A 13,881-nucleotide genomic window follows, 5' to 3' on the forward strand; every position below is an offset into this window, starting at 1 on the left:
CCAGCTCCACCGCCTCTTTAACACCTCAAACCAATGCCATACAATCTATTACTAGTCAAAGAACATGCAAACCAATCAAAACATTTAAACCTTCAAACTTCGCCGAACGCTTTCGAATCACACTTAGACATACCAGATCACAACCAAACTTCACGCACAAGTTCCAATCAATAAAATGAACGTATCCAAGGTCCCAGAACACTGCCTGTAGTCTGATAAAACCAAAGTCCACTCTAAGTCAAACTTAGTAAATTTCAAAACATTCAAAATGCAAACTTCCAATAATAACCGTCGAATCACTCACAGACAATCCAATACTCAACTCGAACATACGCCCAAGTCCGAAATCACCTTACAAACCTATAGGAATCTTCAAATCCATATTCCTTGGTCGTTTACTTATAAGTTGAACCATGGTCAACTCTTCTAACTTAAAGCTTCTGAATTGAGAATTATTCTTCCAAATCAACTCTGAACAACTCGAAAATTAAAACCGACTGCACGTGCAAGTCGTAATACATAAAGTGAAGCTACTTAAGTTCTCAAACCGCAGAATGACATGGTAGAGCTCAGAACGACTAGTATGATCATTACATTCTCCCTAATTAACATACATTCGTGCTCGAACGTACTAATAGTCGTTCCAAAGTTGCTAAAATCACTATTTAACTTGTTGTGCACCTACCCGTGCCACCATAATCCATATGAACATATTAGCTTAACCCAGACTAAAGATGCTTCTTTCTACCTTAATCCACAAGCCTTAGAACCAAACTCCAACATCCGAAATATCCTATAAGATCCAACTTCCTTGCCTACATACACTGTATCAATCTCCATAAGATGTACCAAAACATACTTATACAGTCAAGTCCTAACCACACGGTGCATCGCATAATTTATATGCACATAGTAATATCTCCCAACCATACTAGTTGTAATTTACGAACCCGGTACCGATAATATACCTCATGACACATAAAAATTATATTCCAAAGATCGCAATACTACAACAATGAAAGAGAGGTGCAGACTCTCATAATCACCTGATAGATCAATAAATCATGGGGTTCTTCCATTCGACAAGAACCATTGCTGTATTCTGAACTGATTAGCAGTATTCTCCCTTCAAATACATTATACAAATTCGTTTGCGCTGGTTCCAGGTCTAACAACATTGTCTCACCCAGTACAAGCTGCTCGACCAATAAGCCACACTAAATACCATCTAAAATCTCATAGGACATCATCAATGTGCCAGCAAGCCACAACTTGAATATGACTAATAAGAAAAAGTGAACCGAAGTGCAAAACTATCCAGTCCGCATAACGGATAAAACAACCGAACAAATGCTATGATCCTATCTCACAGATGAGAAACAATACGCACAAGATTAGCATAATGAACCGTACCCAACATCTCACTATTGCGGCATGCAACCCGATGTACACGTGATACCATTGCGATGTGCAACCCAATCCAAAAATCATACCTGTGGCAGCGTGCCACTCGATCCACACATAACAATCAGCAGTGGGGGTACCCATCGAGCCAAAAATGCTCATACACATAACCTTGGGGAGATGGGTAGCATCATGCACTAAAAAGGGCCAAGCATGGCTAAGTTGCAATAAACAACCAGCATTTCGAGGGTCATCTCACTCCTATAATACCACAAACTACACAGGACCACAACATGCAAGTGAATAATCAAGTCACCTCATAGCATAAAATGGAACATCGGAAATATATAATGACAGGAATAACATCAACCATTATCGAAGACTCATCCATAGACAAATGTTGTGCTGAATAAATATATCTGATCTAGTACTGAATATGTACTTTCACATTAGTCCTACCAATAAGCCTCTAGATCAATTCCAAACACTTCCAAATAGATAAATATCCTTTCAAGATCCACAATGACCCTATCCATGACACGTACAAGCAACTGTCAAATCCAGAACAAATTTTCACAGCCCACAACCATAGGGATTATGTGTTTCTCAGACATAACTCTCCAATTTATGACAAAACCAGAATCTCTGTACCTGACCTCAATCTCCACTACTCAAATGAACGATATGTCACACCTACATAATCATCCCATGGGATATACTCCCACATATTACGCACTAAGTAACAAAATCTGAACATCAGCAGCTACCAACAAGGATATTTCTGTAGTTCTAATCAAGAATCTGCAAACCAATAAACAAATTCCCCTTCCATAGAACACACTATTCTCATGCGACAATAAAATAGTTCCAGTATACTCTAAACATCCGAAATATCCCCCGCTCCTCCAAGCTCGTGACATTTCTATTACAAATGAACCACAACCTTGATCATTCCATCCCAATTTCATACCACTCGCTGCATCTACCATGTTGTTACGCGAGAGTATATGAATTTCATCACAACCCTAAGCCACCAGTACAATAAACACTTCATCGGCTAAAAACCTTTCACTTACCTCATTTCGGAAGATAAGAAATCGCAACGCTCAACTAACTTCCCCTAACCGCGGAAGACACAAACCTCAAGTCGTGTCCTAAACCGCCATAACTCTTTCGGGACCCATTTGCGCATATCCAAACCATCAGAATTGAATCCCTCTGAAACAACTAAATTACGGAGACTGCCAAGCCTGCAAGTACAGCCACAACACACCTGTATAGCCTTATCGCACGGAAGGAACTGATCATTTCCTATACCATGACGATCCAAACCACTACTAAACTGACTCAACTCCTCAGTTTTCTCTTGACTTATCTTCAGAACTAATACCTCTCCTTTCCAGCACACAATGGTCCTCTATCGACACTCATCCCGAGTGACCCCAAACCACAAGATCACGGTTCCTCAACACCCTTAAGCCACTTTATACTCTCCTCATGCACTCAATAGTATCTCCAACTGATACACTCGTTCTGGAAAGATCTTCTGTGAATTCGAAGTTGTTTTTTCTATCTTTCTAACACCGCACCGCAGCCCAGGTGATATTCATAGAAATATTCCAAGTCTCTTTCATACTCCGCTGCAAAACTAATTCCTTAGCCACACGATGAACCCGAAAATGCTTAGGTATCGAACTCTAATTCTTGAACCTACTAGAACCATTGTTGAGAGTCGCCTACTCTGACCTAATCCTGAATATATAGCTAACAACCAGTGCTCCGTTAGCACACAAATACTCCAGAAGAAGCAATTGAACGAATCGCTTCCCTTGCACATTACCTTCACAAAGCAATATCAACTCTGGGTCATTTCACAACCTTCACATAACAATAAGGTGAAATGTAGAACACATCTATCAAATTCGTTGCTCGAATCACCCCTGATGTTCTCTTCCTCATTCATAACTAATCCATCAACGTACTGATAACTGGAAACTATAAAAACACATAACCACATGACCCAATCATCGATGGTAGGCTCCCCTAGTTGGATTTAAGCCACAATCGCAAAATCTAAGGACCCATAATGACTTCTCCTCCTAACTACCATGATCTCACACCATTACTCAACCAAATTTCTCACAGGATCTTGTTGCACTAATCATAATACATCCCATATTTTTAGCAACAAACACACACTCGACCTTCTGACAGTCTCACCATCTTCTTTAAGCCGATCCAAGCCCACATCATAGTACATGCATCCTATTAGATAGAAGGTAAAACTTTTTATAGAAACTTCATCAGAAGCCATGTGACTCCTAACCTTCTCATAGGTGTCATGGCCCAAAAACCTAACCTGTCGTGATGGCGCCTATTGATGGTACTAGGCAAGCTGACTTTACCAAAAATACTCCAGTAATTCAATAGAAAAGGTAGTTTAAAATGTTTTCATATCAGAAATTTTCATAAAAACCAAAGTTGAACTCAATATAGAATCAAAATGCAGAAACCAACCCCAAACATCGGGGTGTCACTAGTCATAAGCTTCTAAGTATTTAAAACTATTACAATCAATGTCTAAATATCATTACAAAATAAAACGAAATATGGAAGGAGTAACAAGGTCCTGCGGACGCTGGCAGCTACCTTGCAGTCTCCGAAACTCAAACAGGCCTGGACTCAACAATCTCCGTGCTCAGACACATCTGGATCTGCACATGTAGTGCAGGGTGTAGTATGAGTATAACCAACTCATCAAGTAACAGAAATAAATAAGGAATCGAGAAGTAGTGACGAGCTATACAGAAAAATTCAGTTGATAATTTTCACAGTTAAGAGTAAACATGAGTAAAAGATCTGTTGCATAATTACACATTCCAGCCAGACAATTTTCAGCTAAATGCAGCAACAAAGTGAATTAGATGAAACCTCACAGACACTGTCACTCAAACCCTCAATAACTCGACACTCAACACTCAGCCCTCAATGCACAAGCTCAATAGGTAGCCGCACTCACTGGTGGTGTTAAGACTCATGAGGGGCTTCTACAGCCCAAGCGCTATAATTTGCACGGACAACTCACGTGCCATAGTATAAATATCTATATCCGCATGGACAACTCACGTGCTATAGTATAATATAAGGATCTGCACGGACAACTCACATGTTGCACGGACAACTCACGTGCTATACCTTACTCGGTCATGAACCTCTCTAGTCTCATAGCTCTCAATAAAGAAAGGGAAAACAACCCAAATCAAAGTGTTACAGTATATCAGATGGGCAAATAACCGAGACTGAGGTAAACATGTACAAGAATCACTATGACTGAATATAACTACCATGAGCAGGAATATAGCCTAAGCATGATTTCGAACATGAAAGGCAGTCAAGTTCTAGTAGACAGGAATGCATATAAACACAAATAAAGGCTATTAGACTTCACAGTCTCCCGGGATGGACCAAGTCTCAATCCCTCATGGCATACACCCACACGCTTGTCACCTAGCATGGGTGCCACCTCCAAACACTCACATTATACCAAACTCTGGGTTTCATACCCTCAAGACCAGATTTAAAGTTGTTACTTACCTCAACAGCGTAGAACTCCTACTCCGAACTTCCCTTTTCCTCTCGAACCGGCCTCCAAATAACCCGAATCTAGCCACAAGCAATAAAACAAGATCAATATGAGCTAAAGAATGAATCCCACAAGGAAAATACCAAATTATAGGCCAAATCCCGAAATTCACTCAAACCCGGCCCCCGGGCCCACGTCTCGAAATCCAACAAAAGTCACAAAACCCGAAAGCCCATTCACTCCCGAGTTTACCCATACTAAATTCATCAAAATCCGACCTCATTTGGTCCCTCAAATCCCCAAATTACTCTCTCCGAAAATCCCAAGCCCTAACCCCTTATTTCACTCTAAAAATCATACTAATTAGGTGAGAAATTAATGGGAAAACATCATAGCTAATGATAATAGAGCTCAAGCATCTTACATCAGTGAATACCCTTGAATCCCCTTCAAAACTCGCTCTAAAAGCTCTAAGGTCCGACTTGAAAATGGTGGAAATGAACAAAAATTCGCGAAGTCTTCTATCTATATGCTCTGCCCAGGTATTTTGCACTTGCGGCTCCAAATACGCACATGCGGAGCCGCTTTTGCGCACAAATCTCCGCATCTACGGAAAATCACTTAAGTGCCCATCTCCGCACCTGCGCTCCCTATCCGCTTCTACGACCTCGTAGGTGCGGAAAAGACCTCGCACCTGCGGCCACTGCCAGCCCTCCTCATTTTCCCATCTGTGACTCAGCCTCGCATATGTGGGCTTGTAGATGCGACCACTTCTACGCACCTGCAGTTCTAGCCCAGGTCCTTCATGTCCAAATCTGCAGCTTACCAAGTGCACCAGCGACCTCGCACCTGCGGCTCCCCCTCCGCAGGTGTGGAAATACTAGTCGTAGCAACTTCAGCTGCATTTTTTCAACCTCAAACAATCCGTTAACCACCCAGAATCACCCCGAGCCCCTCGGGACCTCAACCAACCATACCAACAAGTCATATAATAACATACAAATTTAGTCGAGCCTTCGAATCACTCAAAACAATTCTAAACTTCCAAATTCCACAAATGACGTCGAAACCTACCAAACCACGTCTGAATGACCTCAAATGTTACACACACGTCAAAAATGACACCACGAATCTACTCTAATTTCCAGAAATTCATTCCGAACCCGATACCAAATTTTCCACTACCGACCGAAACCGCCAAATTTCCAACCTTTGCCAATTCAAACATAATTCCACTACGGACCTCCAAATCACATTCCGGACGCGCTCCTAAGTCCAAAATCACCTAACGAAGCTATTGGAACCAGCAGAATTCAATTCCGAGATCGTTTACACATAAGTAAGCATCCGGATGACTTTTCAAACTTAAGCTTCTAAATAAGAGACTAAGCGTCTCAATCCACTCTGAAACTACTCCGGACCCGAACCAACTAACCCGGTATATCATAACATAGCTGAAAAGCACAAAAGGAAGTAGAAATGGGGAAAACGAGGCTATAACTCTCGAAATGACTGGGCGGGTCACTACAATAGGAGATAGCACACCTATGTAATCTCATATTGACATCCTCCAACGACATTTCCATAGTTAGATCCATTATGAAATAAGTGAATTCTCCTGGGTCTACACTCATCTGCTAGTCGTATGAATCCGTTCATTCCATTAGCATCAACTGAAGGTCCAACAATCCGTTTAAAACTCGAAGCTATATTACATCCCAAAATGACAATTAAGCGTTCCCATTCCTCTACATTCCAAGGAAACTCTTTTCGTCACATTTGAACTTCCTAAGTATAGAAGCCACCACCCCAAACGAAATAAACAGACTTAGTAATTTATACACCATGATCCAAATTGCCCCAAGATTCCTCAAAGCATGGTGTTATCCTACCACAAAATACATATGATACGCTACCACTCCCACTCTGATAAAACCATCTTCCTAAGCAAACTACTCGGTCTTTGCTGCTCGTACTTGACCTGCTAATAATTCAACCGCCATGAAACATATCCCACCATGTCCTTTCTCATCATCCGCCACCAATAATACTACCCCAAATCATGATCCATCTCCGTAGCACGTGAACACAAAGATTTCCATCAACTCTAAGCCTCCTTAAGGGTCATCTCCCTCGAGCCATCACACTGGAGACACCGATCCAACCCGGAAGTCGCAATACACCGTCATCTCAGATAACCACTTCTTAGGTACCACTTCACAACACCCTACCCCCAAAGGGAAACAAATGAAGACCATCATACAAACAAGCCTTAGTTCTCTCAAACAAGAACGGCAACACATCATGAAATATCAAATCTTACAACTTCGTCAACCAATGCCCAAACATCCATAGCCCATTTTCCACTCCTTTGCCGTAATTAAATGCGGAATATCCCCATCATGAACCGAATAATCCTCCTCCCGAATCATTCATTACCGTGACACATAAGTTAGAACCCTACTATTTACACCAGAACTACGCAATAACAATGCATGAACATCATAATACATTGTATATAGCCTTGAACCTGTGGGTAACACAAACACTGGACCAGAACAACTGAACACCCCTCCACAAGTAGATGATTGTAGACTTCCCGCATATGCAGGGAAAAATATCCTGCACCACATCTGTAGCATCTCCAGAACTCATTGGTGCCTAACAGATATCTAATGCTCAACAGTGCATACGAATGAGGAGGAATGAACTAAAGATATAAGCTTTAACCAAAATCAATTTGCACCACAACGAATCAAGAAAAGGAAGTTCTCCTCACAGCCATGTAGCCTCTGAAGATAAGTACAGATGTCTCCATACCGATCCACATGACTCTACTAGACATGCTCATGACTCGTGAGACATAGGTGAACCTAGTGCTCTAATACCAAGCTGCCATGACCCAAAACCTACTGTAGGTTGTGATGGCACCCAACACTACCATTAGGAAATCCTGCTATTAAATCAACACGTCAATAGTTAATCCAAAATGCATTTTGAGACAATTAAAGAAATAAAGATTGAAAATCATTTGTTCTCATAAAAACGTATAAATGTTATTATTTTAAATGTTCGAATATGGAAAAAATATAAACCTTGAATCATAACCAGGAATCTAAATCCCCAAAATCCGGTGTCACAAGAACATGAGCATCTACTAGGAAGTACAATACTACTACAACATCTGTCTGAAATATAAAATAGATAGGATAAAATAAATGAATAAGATGTGGACTCTGTGTGCTGCGGATCATAACATGGAGTGAATCTCACCACAAAGTCTCCTTATCAGATGCACCTATGAACCAAGACAACCACCAAATGTACTTGTCTCAGTACATGCACAAGTAGTGTAGAAGTGTAGTATGAGTACTTAAATCAACACATACCTAGTAAGTATCCAGCCTAACCTCAAATAAGTAGTACGAGGGGTCGACAATGACACTTACTAGTGGACTAATAATCAAAGTGCATAAAAGTAGACAGGCATGGGGCATAACAGATAAAAGCAACAAAACAAATATATGTGCATAATACGATCCTCGACATAAAAGTAAATACGATGCCCTCAAATCCCGGATACCACCTCGAATGGAATGCATAATGGTCAACACCAAATAAAATATAACAACTCAAGTCAAGAAACTTATAAGTACAGTGACTCCTTATCAAATATTTTGTACGATTCTGCCTAGGCGAATAACCCGATCCTATAAGAGTGATTGTAGCGACCTGACCGGTCGTTTTGTGTATTTGAGCCCCATTCCCCCTTTTGATAATTCACACAGATGTAATTGTAGTTATATGATTTGCATGGTTAGTTAGTTTCATTCCCGGGAAGTTTTGGATTGATTTGGACCCTTTGGTTCTTGGTTCAGAAGATTAAGTTAGAAATGTTGACCAAAGTTTAATTTTTTGTGAAAACAACCCTGGAATGGTGTTTTGATGGGTACGATAGGTTCGTATCATAATGTTGGACTTGGGCGTATGTCCGAAATTGAATTCGGATGTCCCTAGGTTGATTTGTCTTGTTTTGCCAAATGTTGGCAATTTGAGGTTTAGATATTTCCTTCAGTTTGACCGTATGTTGATTTTTTTGTTAACGAATTCGGAATTTAGTTTTGGGACGTGAAATAGTTTTGGTATTTTTAACTTGTCTACCAAATTTGGTGTCATTTGGAGTCGATTTGATAGGATTAAGACGCTTGGTTTCAATTCAAGAGGCTCTTGAAATTTTCTTTGAATTTCATGCGATTTGAGGTCCGATTCGTATATCTAGATGTTATTTTTGTCCTTTGATCGTACGATCGAGTTCATATGATGTTTTTAACTTGTGTTGATGGTTGGTTTGGAGCCCCAAGGGCTCGAGTGAGTTTCAGATATGTGTCAGATTCGATTGAACTCAAATACAGGTTGTTGGTGTGTTGGTGCTGCAGTTATCATAATTACGAGTACCAGCATCGCAATTGTGCAAATGAAAGGGGATATTCATGTATCACAATTGTGATACCTTGTTCGCATTTGCGAAGATGGGTTGGTCTAGGTAGAATCGCATTTGCAACATTTTTAGTCGCAATTGCGAACCCAATGTCACATTTGAGACTTCCCCTTAGGCTATCAGTAGCCGCATTTGCGAGTTTTTCTTCGCAATTCCGAACCCAGTGTCACAATTGCACCATATGCAACTGAACAAAATGGCTGGTAGTCGGGATTTCATCTCATTTTCTCTCATTTTACAAACCTAGACTCGGTAGGAGGCGACTTGGAGAGGGGATTTTCTACTATAATCATTATTTAAGCAATTCTAATAAAATTCCAACTATATTTCATGATTATACACTAGATTTAACATCACATTTGTGAGAATCAAAGATGAAATTTGGGAATTTTTGTCAAAGTTTTGAAAAATAAAAATTTGGGTTTTGAGAGTCGTTTTGGACTTGGATTTGAAAACAAAACACATATATAGACTCGTGGGGTATGGATAGTCGGAATCTACCCTTGGACCCAGGTTTTGACCGGGCAAGCCCGGGATTGACTTTTGTTATCTTTTGGAAAATTATGTAAGGTTCATAGCTTTATTAATCGTAATTGGTTTCTCTTGCATTGTTTTATGTTATTAAGTCGTTGTTGATTATATTTGAGCCGTGTGGAGGCAAATTTTAGGGGATAAGCTATTTTGAGGGTTGAATTGGCCTTATTGAGGTAAGTATCTTGCCTAACTTTGTGTGGGGGAACTGCCCCTTAGGATTGGGTTTGATTGTACTATTTGATTATGTGAATGATGTGTACATGAGGTGACGAGTGTTTACACGGTCTTATATGTGGTAATATAACCAGTTAAACTCTTAGGCTCTTTCATGCATTGAATTAGAATTGCAATACCATGTTATATCTTCCATTGTTAAATTACTCTTACATGCTTTACTTGATGTTGTTATCACATGCTCTATCTTTTATTGTCAAACATACTCTTATATGCCTTAATCGATGTTGTTATCTCTCTTAATGCCATGTGTCTTTTTATTTGCTGAGTTAAGTTATTATTTCATGATGTCTCTTCATGTTGAATTATTATCATGTATTTAGACATAATTTCTATTTCATACTATCATTTTCGTTGTTAAGCTTATGTTATACAATTGAATTGGAAGTTATCTTTTCGTGGAAATACGAAGAGTTATTGAAGTTGAAGTTATGGAAGCTATTATCACATTGAGCTTGATGTTTTTGATTATTGAGATATCTTTCCTTGTTAAGTAATTCTCATTCATTTTGTTATTATTGAGATTCTGGTACATACTGTGGTTGAACCATGGGCTATATGTCGTGGTAACATTGGTATTATTGATTTTGGTAAAGTGTTGTGGCATATGGGCACATGTGGTGCGAGTTGTTTATTGTTATGATATTGATATGCATGTGGTGGTATAATGATAGGGGTTGATATGAATGCGGTGAGATAAGGGGGCTAAAACGCGTGTAGCTATTTCGGGAAAAATGTTATTCAAAAATAAATGCAAGGCTCACGCGGTGATATTAGGAAGATTGTTATTGTGACTTGTGAAATGATATTGTGAGGTGTGGTACCTCGGATGTGATTCTTGTTGTACATTCTATGTTAAAGAAGCTTGTTGGTTGAACAGTTTTGTTATCTCTTCATTTGCCTTACTTGTATTTGTCCGTATTGATTTCATGTTGTTCTTCACATGTGTTCACTCCTTGCTACCTTTATTGCGTTAAATTTCATTGGTTCTAAATCGATTATCTTTTCCTTGTTGGTCTTACATTGAATTTCTTTCCATTGTTAGTTTATGTATATCTTGAACATGTTTCTATGTCTAGCAGGTATCCTGACTTGGCCTCGTCACTACTCTATCGAGGTTAGGCTTGATACTTACTAGGTACTATTGTGGTGTACTCATGCGACGCTTCTGCATATTTTATGCAAATCTAGGTATTTCATATCGGGCTAATCGTCAGTGAGGAGATCATACATTTCGGAGACTTCAAGGTATACCTGTTTGGCGCTCGTAGGTCTCGGAGTCACCTCATGTCTTTACATTTACTATTGTTTCCCCTATATTCAGACAATGTTGTATTCAAGATTCTTATTATATTTCCTGTAGAGCTTATGGCTCAGTTTCACTGGTTTTGGGGATTTTGTTACTGAAGTTCCATTTTGGAGTTTTTATGACTTTATCTGATTTATCCTATTATCTTAGTCCTTGTTATTTCTCTTAAATATCAATGAATGTTAGGCTTACCTAGTCTTAGAGACTAGGTGCCATTACAATATCCTAAGGTGGGGATTTGGGGTCTTGACAAGTTGGTATCAGAGCTTTAGGTTCATAGGTGTTACGAGTCATAAGAAAGTTAAGTAGAGTCTTACAAATCGGTACGGAGACGTCTGCACTTATCTTCAAGAGGCTAAAGGACTGTTAAGAAATTCCACTTCTTTGATTCCTTATCGTGCGAATTTGTTGATTTCGAAATATGAGTCTTTGTCTTTATATTCAGTCACAAATGGTTAGGACACGCACTGCTGGATCCGATGATCAGACACCCGTGCCCTTGTGAATGTCACGAGAGGCCGACGCCGGTGTAGAGGCTGAGAATGGGCATGTGGTGCAGCTAGAGCATCTGCCCGAGCAGCCATTGAGGAGCCACTAGTAGCTCTGATTGGGGGACAGGCACCCGAGGCGCCAGTTGTCACCCCTGCACTTCAAGAGACTCTAGCATAGTTTTTAAGCATGTTCGGAATGGTTCCCCTCGTACCAGTTACATCTCAGGCTGGAGGAGGAGCTCAGACTCCCACGGCCCGTACTCTAGAGTAGCGGGTCCATGTTGATCAGTTCCCGAGAGTTATGCCAGTGCAGCCTATTATTCAGGTTCTGCCTGAGGTCAGGGCAGAGTCATCTGAGGAGGAGCAGCTGAGACTTGAGAGGTTCAAGAAATATCACCATCCTACTTTCAGTGGCATGACTACCGAGGATCCGCAGGGTATTCTAGAGAAGTGCCACAGTAATGGGCATTGTACAGGTGAGCGGAGTTACTTTCATTACATTTCACCTATCAGGAGCAGCATATCGGTTGTGGTAGACTTACGAGGAGGGTAGGCTAACAGATGTAGCCTCACTCACTTGGGCTCAGTTTTTAGAGATATTCTTAAGAGAGTTTATTCCCCAGACCCTTCAGGTAGTATAGCGCACATAGTTTGAGCAGCTGCGCCAGGGTACTATGTTAGTGTCAGAGTATGCTATCAGATTCAGAGAGTTGTCCCGACATTCACCTGCCTTGGTTTCTATAGTCAAAGAGCGAGTCATCGGATTCATCGAGAGGCTCAATTATGGTCTTTGATTCAGCATGGCTCAAGAGTCTGAGACGGATACCCCATTCTAGCAGGTGGTAGAGATTGCCTAGAGGATGAAGGGAATGCGGGGCCAGGAGAGGGAGCACAGGGAGGCAAAGAGGCATCGAGAATCGGGAGAATATAGTGGTGCCCATGCTCTGATTGCAGCCTGTCAGGGTAGAGGTTATGTGAGTCGCCTAGTTCATTCAGCACTTCTAGCTACTAGTAGTGTTCTGGGTGTCCCGAGGTCTCAGGTTGCTTATTTTTCTCAGCCACTTTCCAGTGCACCTCCTGCACGGAGTGCCTTCAGTGGTCAGTCTAGCTAATTAGGCCAGGGTCAGCTTTAGCAGGCACGCCTACTGAGAGCTTATTTTGAGTATGGAGATACCAGACATATGGTGAGGGACTGTCCTAGACTTAGGAGGGGTGCACCTCCACAGACTACTCAGGGTCCACAAGGTCCACAGGGTTCTCAGGCCATGGTTGGTGCTCGAATTGCCGCTCCACCTGCACCGCTAGCTAGGTGTGGAGGTCAGGTGAGTAGAGGTCACCCTAAAGGGGGAGGCCATGCAGATTCTATGCTTTCCCAAGTAGGAGGGAGGTAGTTGCATCGGATATTGTCATCACAGGTATAGTTCCAGTCTGTTATAGGGATGCATCGATCTTATTTGATCTGGGATCCACTTACTCATATGTGTCATCTTACTTTGCTCCATATTTGGATATATCATGTGATTCTTTGAGTGCTCCTTTATATGTGTCAACGCTTGTGTGAGATTCTATTGTTATAGACCGTGTTTATTGGTCGTTCTTAGTCACTATTGCTAGTTACGATACCAAAGTTGATCTATTCTTACTCAATATGGTAGACAATGATTTGATCTTGCGAATTGAGTGGTTGTCACCCTATCATGCTATAATGGACTGCCATGCCAAGACCGTGACATTGGCTATGCCAGATTTGCTGTGGTTGGAGTGGAGGGGTACATTGGATTATATTCCTAGTAGGGTTGTATCCTTTCTGAAGGTGGAACGAATGGTT

This window comes from Nicotiana tabacum, chromosome 13, assembly GCF_000715075.1.
Source record: "Nicotiana tabacum cultivar K326 chromosome 13, ASM71507v2, whole genome shotgun sequence".
NCBI lineage: Eukaryota > Viridiplantae > Streptophyta > Magnoliopsida > Solanales > Solanaceae > Nicotiana > Nicotiana tabacum.